The following is a 13224-nucleotide window of genomic DNA, read 5'->3' as shown; positions in this document are numbered from 1 at the left end:
CAGCGGCACCATTTTCCATGGTATCTCATAATATTTTGGGTCCTATATTAGTTTAGACTTTTTGGTTGCAAGATATGACTCACTCCATCTACTTTAGGAAAGGGTGGGCTTGTGGTGAAGATATTCAGAGGAATCTTACTTGTGGCATCATCCTTATAAAAAGCCAGCAAGAGCCAAATAAAGAGGCCTTGCAGGAGAGACAGAATTAGAATCATCTGGTCTCCCCCGCTTGGCCATCCTGCCTTCTTGCTGCTTCTGGAATGCCCCAGGTGAATCCCCACCCTTGCTCCTTCTGCCAGCACTGCCTTTTCCTCAGATATTTTGAGGGCTGCTGTCTTGTCATCATTTATGTGTCACCTCAAATGTCATCTCCTTTCAGGAGCCTGGCCTGACATCCTAAAGGAGCCTCATCAGCCTCCAGTCTCTGTTCTATCACCGCATATTATTTCCTTCAGAGCATCAATCACTTTCTGATATAATTTCGTTTATCTACATGTTTGCCTCCTAGTCTCTCTAACCCCCAGGACTTGAGCTTCATGGGAACAATCTGTCTTGCTCGCCTTTCCATCTCCTATCCTAGAATAAGTGCCTGGGAGTATCTTAACTTCACGTGGTCAAAGAGACTTTTCAGATGTGATTAAGTAAAGGATTTTGAGATGGAGAGATTATCCAGAATTATCTGAAGGGAATGTAACCCCAAGGGTCCTCATAAGAGGAAAGCAGGAGCGTCAGAGTCAGAAAAGATCAGAAAAGATGTGACAAGGGAAGCAGACGGGGGAATGACAGGACCGCTGGCTATAAAGATAGAAAGGGGCCATGAGCCAAGGAATGTGGGCACCTCTAGAAACTGCAGCGACAAGGAAACAATTCTGGCCTAGAGCCCCAGAAGGAACGCAGTCTTTGATTTTAGCCCCATAAGATCCATTCCAGACATTGACATCCAAAACTGTTAGATAACAAATTTGCATAGTTTTAAGCCACTAAATTTGGGGTAGTTACATAGCAATAAGAAATAAATACACTCAATAAGTACTTCACAGACAGATGAGGGAATGAAGACATCCCCACAGGCATTCCTCTACAGAAGTCCTCTGCAGAGCTCTGCTGGCCTCAAACATTGCAGCACATCACTGCCTCTAGCAAAGCCGGAGCTCTGCCCTTCGCTGAGCTCAGCCACTTTCTCTATTTTCCGTCTCTATGGGTTGTCTTGTTGTCCTTCCTGCCACCTACCAGCTTCCCTCACCTTCTGCTCTGCTTGGTTCTTGGCTAGACTTACTTGGTCTTTATACATATGAAATAATATGGTTCTTTTCTCATATTTTGGTCCCTTCCTCTGTGCCTTTATATCCCATTATATTATATCCCATGGTTTTTATTCCTAACATTCTATATGTGGAAGTTCTGGGGGTCTAATCCCACTTCTGCTTGGTCTGCTCATTACTAGGTCAAGGAGGAGGATTTCTGTAGGTTGTAATTCCAGATTGTATGAGCCCAGGGTCTCATTTCCTGTCCTTGCATTTGCATTTTCACCCAAGAACCTTGCTTTCAGAGACCCACGCTCTCTCTCTTCTGGTAGAGGTATCAGTTCACACTTACTGGTTTGGTTTTTGGTTCCATTTTTGGTTTTTGGCGTCTGGGGATTTCCCTTACTTTCTTGTGAACTCAGTTATTCATTTGAAAGAATATTTGGTGTCTCTTACTCAGAATTTTCAAATGTTTTTGTGCGGGGTTATCTTAATCTGCTATATTGCTGGGAATGACCAGCCCTCACTTTACCTTTTAAGTATCTTTTCTTTACCTACTAGCTCTGAATATTCAGAGTTTCTGTTTTTTATGTCCCATCCTAGTCCTTCCGATTCCATATATCCTTTTCCCCTTCAGCTTCGAATCCTTTTGTTAACTAGCTGATTTAGTCTCTAGTTTCTAACTTAAATTCTCCCCAAATAGAAATATGACAAGTCAACTTGTTTCCTGTTTGGCCAAGTATTTCTGTGCTCAGCTTCCTCAGAAACCACTAACCCATGCATTGGCTGCTCTTAGGGCTGATGCCCAAATCAGATCCAATCAGCCGTGGTGTGAGCAGAAGTGGCCCATCACGTGGGACCAAAGATAGTGACTTCTGCCCTCCCTTCAGAAGGGCTTGTGGGTGGGGAAGGCATTATTGATGTGTATCATGGCTTATCCTTAATAGACTCTGTAATCCAGTTGGTTAATAATAGCTAGAGCGTTTTGTTTTGTTTTTTAACTAGAATCTTCTCTTGGCTTAGATATTCACCCCTGGCATAGATATTGTTTTCATGCCCCAACACATCCATTCCTACGATGTTCCTGCTCTATAATTACTAAATAATTAGAAGAGGGTTTATCCTTTTAAATAAGCTCACTGTCATCACTTTAAAACCTAACTTGATTTAAAAAAAAGAAACTAATTCCAGGGCTGGTGTCAGCCAACCTTTAAAAGCCCTGAGACTCCATAGGATGGGATGCCATGCAGCCAATAAGGCATAATGAAGCTGCTCAACATGTACTTGTATGAAAAGATCTCCTGGATACACTAAGTGAAAGTCAGGGGCAAAACAGAGCATATGGTATGGTATTATTTGTGTTACAGAAATCTGTGTGTGTGTGTGTGTGTGTGTGTGTGTGTGTGTGTGTATGTATGTATGTATGTATGTATATATATATATGTATATAGGCATATATGTGTGTTTATTTGTAAATGCATCTATTAAATACACCTAAGAAATTAATAGTACTGGTTGTCTTTGGGAGAGGAACTGGGGAGATGAGGGACTTTGCATCTCGTTTATAGGACTTAGAAAGAAAAAAGGGGGGAATGGAGAATGTTTGGGTCTCAGTTCTATATGCTAAGCAAAAGGTTTGAGGTTATGAAAATGAATGTAGAGGCCAAAAAGTCACGTTCCTTGCTGTGTCTTTAAGCATTTGAGTGTGAATCACAGTGACAAATATATTTCACATGGTGATTCAGTATTCACACTTCTATATATACCTGAGGTAAAAATTTTAAGAAACAATACATACTGTGTGAGACCCACTCATATATTTGGTAAAATTCCACTACAGTTTTTAAAAATGGTGGGCAAACTTCATGATGCTGATTTCCAAACCCATTCATGGGTTTTGGACTCACCATCTGGAAAACATCGACATCATCTCATGCAGCCAGCTTCAGTATTGCCTTATGAGACACTGATTTTGCCTATCTTCAAGGATGTCCTTTCACATCTGAACCAAAGAGCTCCAGCCTTGGGGGTTCTTCTGTTTCAAGATTCTGAGCTGCCTTGACCCAAAACACTGCCATTGCATCCCCGTCTCCTCGCCATAGTTCCCTTCTGTTCCCATTCCTCTGCTAGTGCAGGGAAGATCCTGAACTTGAAATCACTGAGCTCATTTAGAAAGAGTTCATTAATAAGATGTCCATTTTATCCTTTATATTTTGTGATTACTAGTACCTGTTAAAATGTTGCTTTTAAGACACAGGTACAAGGAAATTCATTGTAATAGTAAAAGAAAGGAAATAACCTGAATGTTAATAACATCCATATACTTATAATTGTGGTTTGAAAAAACAGTACAGCCCTCTACGGACTTATCATAAGGTCCTTGCGGGGCAATTTCCATGATACATTATTAAGTGTTAAAATAAGGGCAAAACTCTGTGGACGGTATGCTCTTGTCTGCATGAGAAGCAGCACACATACAGGGTTGTGTAGGTGAACCATATCCCCAGAAGGACATGTAAGGAAATGATGACAGTAGTGTCCCCGGAAACAGGAGGGCAGGGGAATTGGGGTGGGGACAGACTTCCTTTCACTCGTTATCTTTTTATACCTTTTGAGTTTCTACCAGTATTTAAAATGTTTCCCTTTTCATATGTCTGAACAAGATACGAAAATCACTTACTTCACAAATGCATGAAGCACAGTAGCTGCAAAAGAACCCAGCTTCGTTGAGAGATGATTCACATGCTATGAAATGCACCCTTTTAAAGTGAACAGTCTTTTTAAGCACATCCATAGTGTCACACAACCGCTATCTAACTTCAGAACATTTTCATTCCCCCCAAAAGAAACCTTGCACACCCCACCCCTGCCATGGTCTCCCAGCTCTTCATCCTCCCAGCCCCTGGCAACCACTTCTCTATTTTTTGATCCTATAGATGTGCCTATTCTGGAATTCCATGTAAATGGAATCATACATATATGACTGGCTTCTTTCACTTTACACGATGTTTTCAAGGGTTAACCATGTTATATCAAGTATCAGTACTTCTCTCCTTTTTATTGCCTACTAACCTTCCACTGTATGGATATACCACTTTGGTTTAACCATTCATCAGTTGGTGGTCATTTGGGTTGTTTCCACTTTCGACCACTATAAATAATATTGTTATGATCATTTATGTACTGGTTTTGTGTGGACATATGTTTTAAATTCCCTTGGTTATATATATAGGAGTGGAATTGCTGGGTCACACGGCAACTCTATGTTTGACATTTTGAAGAACTGCCAAATTGTTTTCCAAAATGGCTGTACCATCTTACAGTTCTACCAGCAATGTATGAAAGTTCCAATTTCTCCTTTTCCTCGCCAACACATTTTTTTCTTTTTAATTTTAGCCCTCATACAAGGGGTACTTCATTTTTTTAATTAAGGTATCATTGATATACAATTTTATGAAGGTTTCACATGAGCAACATTGTGGTTACTACGTTCACCCATATTATCAAGTCTCCCCCCCTACTGCCCCATTGCAATCACTGTCTGTCAGAGTGGTAAGATGCTATAGAGTCACTACTACAAGGGATACTTTTAAGGCATTTGGTAGCACCAAATTTTTTTTTATTAAGGTATCATTGATATACACTCCTATGAAGGTTTCCCATGAAAAAACAACGTGGTTACTACTTTTACCCATATTATCAAGTCCCCACCCATACCCCAATGCAGTCACTGTCCATCAGTGTAGTAAGATGCCACAGATTCACTATTTGCCTTCTCTGTGCTACACTGTCTTCCCTGTGACCCCTCACACCATGTGTACTAAACATAATACCCCTCAATCCCCTTCTCCCTCCTTCCCACCCACCCTCCCACACCCCTCCCCTTTGGTAACCGCCAGTCCCTTCTAGGAGTCTGTGAGTCTGCTGCTGTTTTATTCCTTCAGTTTTGCTTCGCTGTTACACTCCACAAATGAGGGAAATCATTTGGCACTTGTCTTTCTCCACCTGGCTTATTTCACTGAGCATAATATCCTCCAGCTCCATTCATGTTTTTGCAAATGGTAGGATTTATTTCTTTCTTATGGCTGAATAATATTCCATTGTGTATATGTACCACATCTTCTTTATCCATTCATCTACTAATGGACGCTTAGGTTGTTTCCATATCTTGGCTATTGTAAATAGTGCTGTGATAAACATAGGGGTGCATGTGTCTTTTTGAATCTGAGAACTTGTATTCTTTGGGTAAGTTCCAAGGAGTGGGATTCCTGGGTCAAATGGTATTTCTATCTCTAGTTTTTTGAGGAGCCTCCATATTGCTTTCCACAATGGTTGAACTAGCTTACATTCCCACCAGCAGTGTAGGAGGGTTCCCCTTTCGCTCTATCCAAACCAGCATTTGTTGTTCTTAGTCTTTTTGATGCTGGCTGTCCTAACTGATGTGAGGTGATATCTCATTGTGGTTTTAATTTGCATTTCTTTGATGATTAGCGATATGGAGCATCTTTTCATGTGTCTGTTGGCCATCTGAATTTCTTCTTTGGAGAATTGTCTGTTCATATCCTCTGCCCATTTTTTAATCGGGTTATTTGCTTTTTGGGTGTTGAAGCATGTGAGTCCTTTATATATTTTGGATGTTAACCCCTTGTCAGATATGTTGTTTACAAATATATTCTCCCATACTGTAGGAAGTCTTTTTGTTCTGTTGATGGTGTCCTTTGCCGTACAGAGGCTTTTTAGTTTGATGTAGTCCCATGTGTTCATTTTTGCTTTTGTTTCCCTAGCTAGAGGAGATGCTTTCAGGAAGAGGTTGCTCATGTTTATATTCAGGAGATTTTTGCCTATGTTGTCTTCTAAGAGTTTTATGGTTTCATGGCTTACATTCATGATAGCACCTAATTTTTTCCTAAAGCAAATACATTTAATAGGTATCAGAAAAAAACAAAAACAAAAATTGAGCTGGGCTTAAAAGTCTCCCAGCTTTGGGAATCATTGGCAGGTTGTGGCGAGACCCAAGTGTGTCGCAGCCAGCCCTGGGGCCAGTTTCAGTAGGCCCACGGTGCTGCATCTGGACCAAAAATCATGAGTCACCAACTCCTGACATTGGTTTGAGTTACTCCAAAGGTCCTCTGGAAGACTCAGGTGCTCTTACTACCAAAAATTTGCCTTAAATGTTATTCTCTGCAGAGTTGCTCCCTCCCTTTTAAGCAAAACGACCACCAATAAAGCATTCTTCTGTTCTAAATCTGTCTGTCTGCTGGACTTTCTGCAGCTGTGTGTCCTACCAGGGGAGTGTAGTGGTTCAGAGTATAGCTTGGTGTGGAGTCTGGACCAGTGCGAGCTCATTTTCAGATTAGGTGTTTCAAAACAGTTTTAGGCATGTGCAGGGTTTAGGGATCCAGCCAAGCAATCTATTTTCACTTGCAGGGGAATTTCAGACTGTAATAACTATAATGAGGCAAAATGGGGTGGGGGTGGGGGAAAGGAGCAAATGATTAGTAACATTTGGATATTCGTCCCCACAAACCCCAAGTTTGGAACTGCCACATGTAATCATTATTAATGTTTATTGAGAGTGTACTTTCTGCTTGACACCCTTCTTAGGGCTTTAACTGGATTGTTTTATTTAACCCTCATAATAACCCTATGAAATAGGTATTATTATTATTGTGGTTACCATTTTAAGACATGGAGGCACAGAAAGTTCAAGTAACAGCCATTAGCATACAGTTTTATAAGTAGCAGAACCAGCTGAGCAAGTCAGGCAGTGAGTACCAAAGCCCACACTCTTAACCGCTAGGCTATATTGTCACACAATGAAAGAGGGAATAATGTGGGGGACTGAGAAAGGGGGGCAGGGACAGAGGCAGAGTCTCTGGACTGGACCAGGCAACTGAGAAGCACTCACTCATCCACTCACTTACACCCCATGGCTGAAGTACTAAATGCTTGGGCTCCCAGACCCCAGGTCACTGAGGGGTGACCATGTGGTCCAGGTCACCACTATAATGAGATATAAGGGGACATTTGCTTTGGGGGTAGGGGTAAGGGATGATCAGGGAGAGGGGGAAATTTTGGGGGTTTTATATCTGGAAAAAATGGAGAGATACACATCTCTCTGGACACCTATTCACTCTTTTTCTTCCTGCATTTGGACTTGATTGTGAGTTGATGTGATGTTTCAGCTGCGGCAGCCACCTTGTGTCCATGAAGCTATAAACTAACGATAAGATGATGGAGCAGGAGGAGTGTAACATCCTGGTCTTGATGAACATACTCTGGAACTGTCTACCTCTAGAGATGTTATGTGGGACAATCAAATATTTTTATTGTTTATGTGTGTGTGGGGAGGCAATACAGTATAAGAGTTAAAAACATGAGCTGGTGAGCCTAGGTTTATATCCTGACTCTAGCACTTGGTAGCTCATACCCTTGGGCAAGCTGCTTACTCATTCAATACCTTCTTCTACTCATCTGTAAAATGGAGATAATAAAAGCCCACTGCTTAAAGTCATTTTGAGGGTAACGTAAACTAATATACATAAAGGACTTTGAGCAATGCCTGATGAGCACAGGTTTCTATAAGTGCTGGCTCATATTATCTTTTTTTCTGCCATAACTTTTTTCTCTGAACCTTTTTATTTGGTAAATTTCAAGTGTACAGAACACTTGCAAGAATAATACAATAAACACCTGTCTACCCTGAGCCTAGATTTACTACTTGAAAAAAGCTTGCCACATTTTCTGCATGCACTCTGTGTGTATTTCTTTTTTTCCCCCACCTGTATCATTTGAGAGTAAGTTGTAATTAGCATGATTACTAATTAGCATAATTACTGGTCTGGTAGCCTATTACTTGCATATACTATATATGACCCAAGCTAGACCAACTGACAAATTCCTCTTGAATTTGAATCTTGGAATTGGGTGATGATAAGATAGGAAAAAATGACTGATCTTCTCTGGATTTACTGCTGGTCTCAGACAAGAGCTTCTTGCCCCTGGTTCCTGATATTTCTGGGCCTGGGTCCTCTTTGATTTTGTGAATTCTTACATATTATTTAATTACATTCCTGAGTCAATTATGTTGCTTGCCACTCAATTACCCTGACTGGCACAGCTACCCCTGAGGAAGGGAGCAACCCTACTGGGAACATGGAAGTAGAGGCTTCCTGTAGTCAGAAATGTTGCAAGCAGAATCTCTTCATTATTGGAGGGCCTAAGCTAGGTGACCTTCTATGCCATCCTCAAAGAGTTTATGTTTCTGTGTCCTCTAGGTCAAGGCAATTTTATCGGAGTAATTCCAGACTTTAAGACCATTCTTCTTTCCTATTCAAAATTCTCAACCACAGGTCAACCAAAGCCCACACGTGTAGTGTTGCAGTTATCATTTGCTGCGTAACAAACCACTGCAAAACTTGGTGGTCTAAAGAACAACCATTTTATTATTTGTCATGATATTGTAGGTTGATTGGCCTTAATGTGTGATTCTTCTGTTCCAGATCTTATTGGTAGGGGCTATAGTCATCTGAGGTCTCTTGGGACTGGAATATATAAGAAGGCTGACTCACTACTGGGTCCTGCCTGGGCTTTTAGCTGGAGCTGTAGACTGGAATGCCTCAATTTTCTTCCATGTGGCCTCTCCAGGTGGCCTGGGATTCTTATAGTATAGCAGCTGGGTGACAAGAGGAAGGTGATGGAAGCTGCCAGAGATGTTTTAGGGGTAGGCTTGAAAGTCTCACCCTATAACTTCACACATGTCCATTGGCCAAACCAGTCAGAGAGCAACCCCAACTCACGGAAGGGGAAATAAAGTTTACCTCTTGATGGGAGAGTGCCTTATGTAAACAGGGAGAAAGGAATGATGGCAGGCATCTTCACAGACTATTTATAAGAACATTTACTACTTACTCATATTTACTACTACTACCAGATATTTATGAAGTGCATACTATATAGGCCAGGCACTAATCTAGGTGCTGGAGACACTACAGTGAACTAAACAGACAAATTCTCTGCCCTTTTGGAGGTTACAGAAAAAATTCTGGTAGTATTAACCATTATGAAGACTGTGGGTGTATAGGGCTTTAGAAGATCTCCGGAAAGAGAATACATTTCAGTAGAGATCTGAATGACAATAGGAAGCAAGCCAGGAGGAAAGAAAATTCCAGGCAGCAAAGGGAACAGCAAGTGAAAGGCCCTGTGGCATTCTTGGTATGTTCAGGAAACATCAGGAATGCCAGTGTCTGGCATGGGGTAGGAAGCGAGAAGAGACATTAGTTGAGATCAGAGAAGGAAGCAGAGACTAAATCAGTCAGGGTCTGGGTTTTATCCCACGGGCAATGGGATGCCACTGGAACATGTTCAGGTTGGAAATGACATAATTTCATGTATGATTTTTTGAAGATCCCTCTGGCTACTGTGTGGGGAGTGGCTTACAGGATGACGAATGGGAGAAGCAAGGAGAGCAGCTGGGGGACAGCCGCAGTTTTCAGGTGAAAGGTCATGCAGTGCCTTAGTATTTCATCTCTGGATTCTCAACATCTAACATAATATTTATTATCTGTTTTTTGATATTGGGGAGAATTCATCCATACACCAAATGCTGACTGAGCACATACTATTGCTAAGCTCTGAAGGTATGGACAATACGTAAGAACAAAAGAGATAAAAGTCTTACCTTCATGAAGCTTTCATTCTAGTGAGGAACAGACATATTGAATACTGTAGGTATGCAAAAAATGTGGTGTTTTCAATGGTAAAAAGTATTGTGAAGAGAAATGAAGCAGGGAAGAGGGGTAGGGAACTCCAGGATTGGAGTGGGTGGGAATTAAAAATAGAGAAGTTAGGGAAGGTTTCACTGAGAAAGTGACATTTGGACAATGACCATGGGGGAGATAAGGGAATGAGTGGTTTAGGTTTTCTAGAAAAAAGTGAACTAGGCAGAGGAAATAGCAAAAGCAAGGTCTCTGAGGCCAGAGCGTGCTAGGCACGTTGGAGGGATCCCATGGAGTCTAATGTACAGGGAATACAGTGAATGGATGAGATGTGAGTGATGATGAGCTTGCAAGGGAAGGAAAAGAGAGACAATATAAAAGAAAACAGGATTCCCACCACATTTTCCCCTTCTTATGTTCATTTTATTTCCCTGTTTTTCGTATCCAACAGGGATGTGTTTCAAATGAAAATCTTAACATAATTATTCCAAAGACCAAGGATTGTCTAGAAACCAGTAACAGTCGCTGCCTCCTAGGAAGGGGGAATCGGAGGGTTTAGAGTAAAAGAGACTCATTTTTCAATGTTTTTGTACCTTTCCAGTTGGGAATCATATTCGACAGAGCCTATTCTCAATAAACAAAGCAATTCATTCACATTTTTTACAAGAACAAACATTTCATGAACTTACAGACGTCCATTTCCATTTTGGAGTATGTGGCATTGGCAAGAGCTATGATTTTTTCCCCCCATCATTCTCTGAACAACCTGCTGCAGCAAACATGGAAGTTGCCTTGCAGCCAGTGGATCCGAGGGCAGGCATTTAAACCAAGGAGATGTAGCAATCTCACTTGATTTAATCTCACTTGTGTGGGGTGACTGCAAAGATCTTGGACAACAGGACAGGCATGAAGGGACTTGGTTTTTCGACTGGAGGGGGAAGGGTTGGCGTGGGAGCAGGGAGAACCGTGAGGAAGAGACTGCAATAGTCCAGGTGGGAAGTGATGGTGATGGAGCTGGTAAGTGATTATTTTTTTCATCTATTCACACTCGACATTTAATACTGATTCAATGCTATCCAACGTATAGTTCACATTAATATTTCCCCCAAAGTCCCTTTTACATGCAAAATAAACAAATACAAGCCCAGTATCCAATTAAGACTCATCTATTGCATTTGGTTTTCACCTCTTTCAGGCTTTGGTATTTTTAAGAGCATAGGCTAGGTGTTTTGTAGCACACCCCCACATTCTGGATTTGCCTGATTGTTATTTCATAGTTAGATTGAGTTTAGCAATTTTTTTGGCAGGAATACTAGGGAGGCGGTGTTATGCCTTCCGCATCATTATCAGGAGACACATAAAGTCAGTTTGATCAATTCTAGGTGATGCTAAGTGATGGTGACTGGTGATTAGATCAGTTGATTAAGGTGGTGTCTGCCAGATCTCTCCACCATAAAGTAAGCTGTTCCCAGTTCTAAGTACTCCGTGGGATGATACTTGGGACTGAACATAGTGAATATACTATTGCTCAACAACCTTTTGCCCAGTGACTTTAGCACAGAATGAACAGCCCCGTGTCTTCTGACCTTGTGCCTCAGTTTGCGCTTCTGAACAATGAGGGTAATAGAGGTCCCCAAGGACGCTTCTTTCGAGAATCAGTGGCTGGCATACAAAAAACACTCCACAAATGTTAGATACTACTGACGAAGGCAAATATGAAAAAACTAAGGGCAGGGCTGGGTTGCATTCCAGTACTGCGGACCGATCGCAGCTCCCAGGTGGTAGTGAGCGAGAGCAGCCGGAGGGGCGACACAGCCCCGCCCTTTCGCCGCGCCTGCTGGGCGGGGTGGGAGCTCCCAGCGCCCAGACCGCGCAAGGCCCCCTGGGACCGGTAGTGCTGGGCGTGGCCGTGGGACTACATATCCCGGCGGCCCCGGCGCCCACGCTCCTGCCGCTGTAGCCTCAGCCTCTCCACAGCGACGGCGGCGGCCGCGGCGGCTGAGTCGGTGGCGGCGGCGGCGGCGGCGGCAGCGGTGGCGGCTGAGGGCTGAGCGGCGAGTTTCCTATTTAAAGCTGGGCTGCGAGGAAAATGGCGGCCGGCGGTGAGTGGAGATAAAGGAGGAGCGGCGGAGGGCGAGGGGGTGGCGTGCGAGGCGGAGGGAAGAGGGTGAGTCGGCTCGGCTGCCGCGAGCCGGCAGCTTGGGCTCAGCGGACACGCTGAGGGGCGCGCCGCGCTGGGGGCGCGCTGAGAGTTTTGGGGTGTCGGGGCCGCGCCACTTCCTTGCAGCTTGTGGGCAGCCCGCGGCCGGAGGACCGGAGTCGAGACTGGGCGGTAGCCGGCTTGGGAGTCCGAGGGGGTCCCCGCGCTGAGGGGTCACCTCGCGGAGTTTGGGGGGATCACGGGGGCCCACTTTTCCCTCCTGTCCTTAAAGTTTTATCTTTCCCCAGCCTTTGGGGCTGCTTTTGAAAGCTCCTCGCGTCCCCTTCCTCTCTCTGCCTTGGCTCCTTCGCAGTTACTCGGAAGAATTAGGGTGGGGGGAAGACCCCCTACAGACCCCCACGCCATCCTCCAAGTGGTACTCAGAATCGGATTGGATTTTTGTTGCTGTTTCCTCCTGCACTCGGGTATTTTACAAATTTTCACACAAATTATCAGCAGAATTTCCATTTTGGGCACGGGTAGGTTCTCAGCAGTTTTCTCCGTAAAAAGGCATTTTACTACCTCTGGTGTGAAGGCTGGGAAATGGCAAGTGGGACGTTGGATTAAATTTGGGGTTTGGCTGTCTTTATTATTACTAGTTTTGACCTTCCCCGTCTCTAATTTTCTTACGTACATTGATTCAGTTTGAAATGATTTAAATACACTGTCTTACACGTCTTACAAAAGCAATCTATGAGCCGTTGGAAGGCTGAGTTGCTTCCTAGGCAGTTTGAGGGCACTCGGTGGAAAAGTTAACCGAAAGAGCGGTGGTAGTGAGAGGGAGAGAGCATCTTCTCTAAATCTCACTATCCGAGGGAGTTCGGGACTCCCAAATGGAATGACACGAAAGCCATATGACATTCTTCCAAAGTCGAAACTTTTTTTCCCCTCCCGAATGTGAAGACTTCCTTTTTGCAGTTTTTGAGCACACTTCAAAGCCAAACTGTTTTTGCTACTAAGCCTGTACTGTAAAGAAACAGGAAGGCGAGTACCAGCTGTCTTGGTGCAGTGGTTTTAAAAGGAGTTCAGTGAGGTGAGTGAGAGTTGGTAGCATTGAGTGAGA

At 43.2% G+C, this 13224-nt stretch overlaps 1 protein-coding gene across 3 annotated transcripts in view; it reads left to right on the top strand.

Annotated features, from left to right (window-relative positions):
- The first annotated feature begins 11859 nt into the window (after positions 1-11859).
- The window catches only part of NCOA3 (nuclear receptor coactivator 3), a 132938-nt gene continuing 131573 nt past the window's right edge, over positions 11860-13224 (top strand). For 2 of the 3 annotated variants that reach the window (XM_073236477.1, XM_073236473.1), the window contains exon 1: positions 11860-12063. The gene's annotated coding sequence lies outside the window, so the exon portion shown is untranslated. The remainder of the gene's footprint in view (positions 12064-13224) is intronic. The other variant, XM_073236475.1, reaches the window with a different exon arrangement.

The sequence above is a fragment of the Manis javanica genome, chromosome 5 (assembly GCF_040802235.1).
Source record: "Manis javanica isolate MJ-LG chromosome 5, MJ_LKY, whole genome shotgun sequence".
NCBI classification, from domain to species: domain Eukaryota; kingdom Metazoa; phylum Chordata; class Mammalia; order Pholidota; family Manidae; genus Manis; species Manis javanica.
Note: the sequence above shows the minus strand (reverse complement) of the source record. Positions and strands in the feature narration are given on the sequence as shown.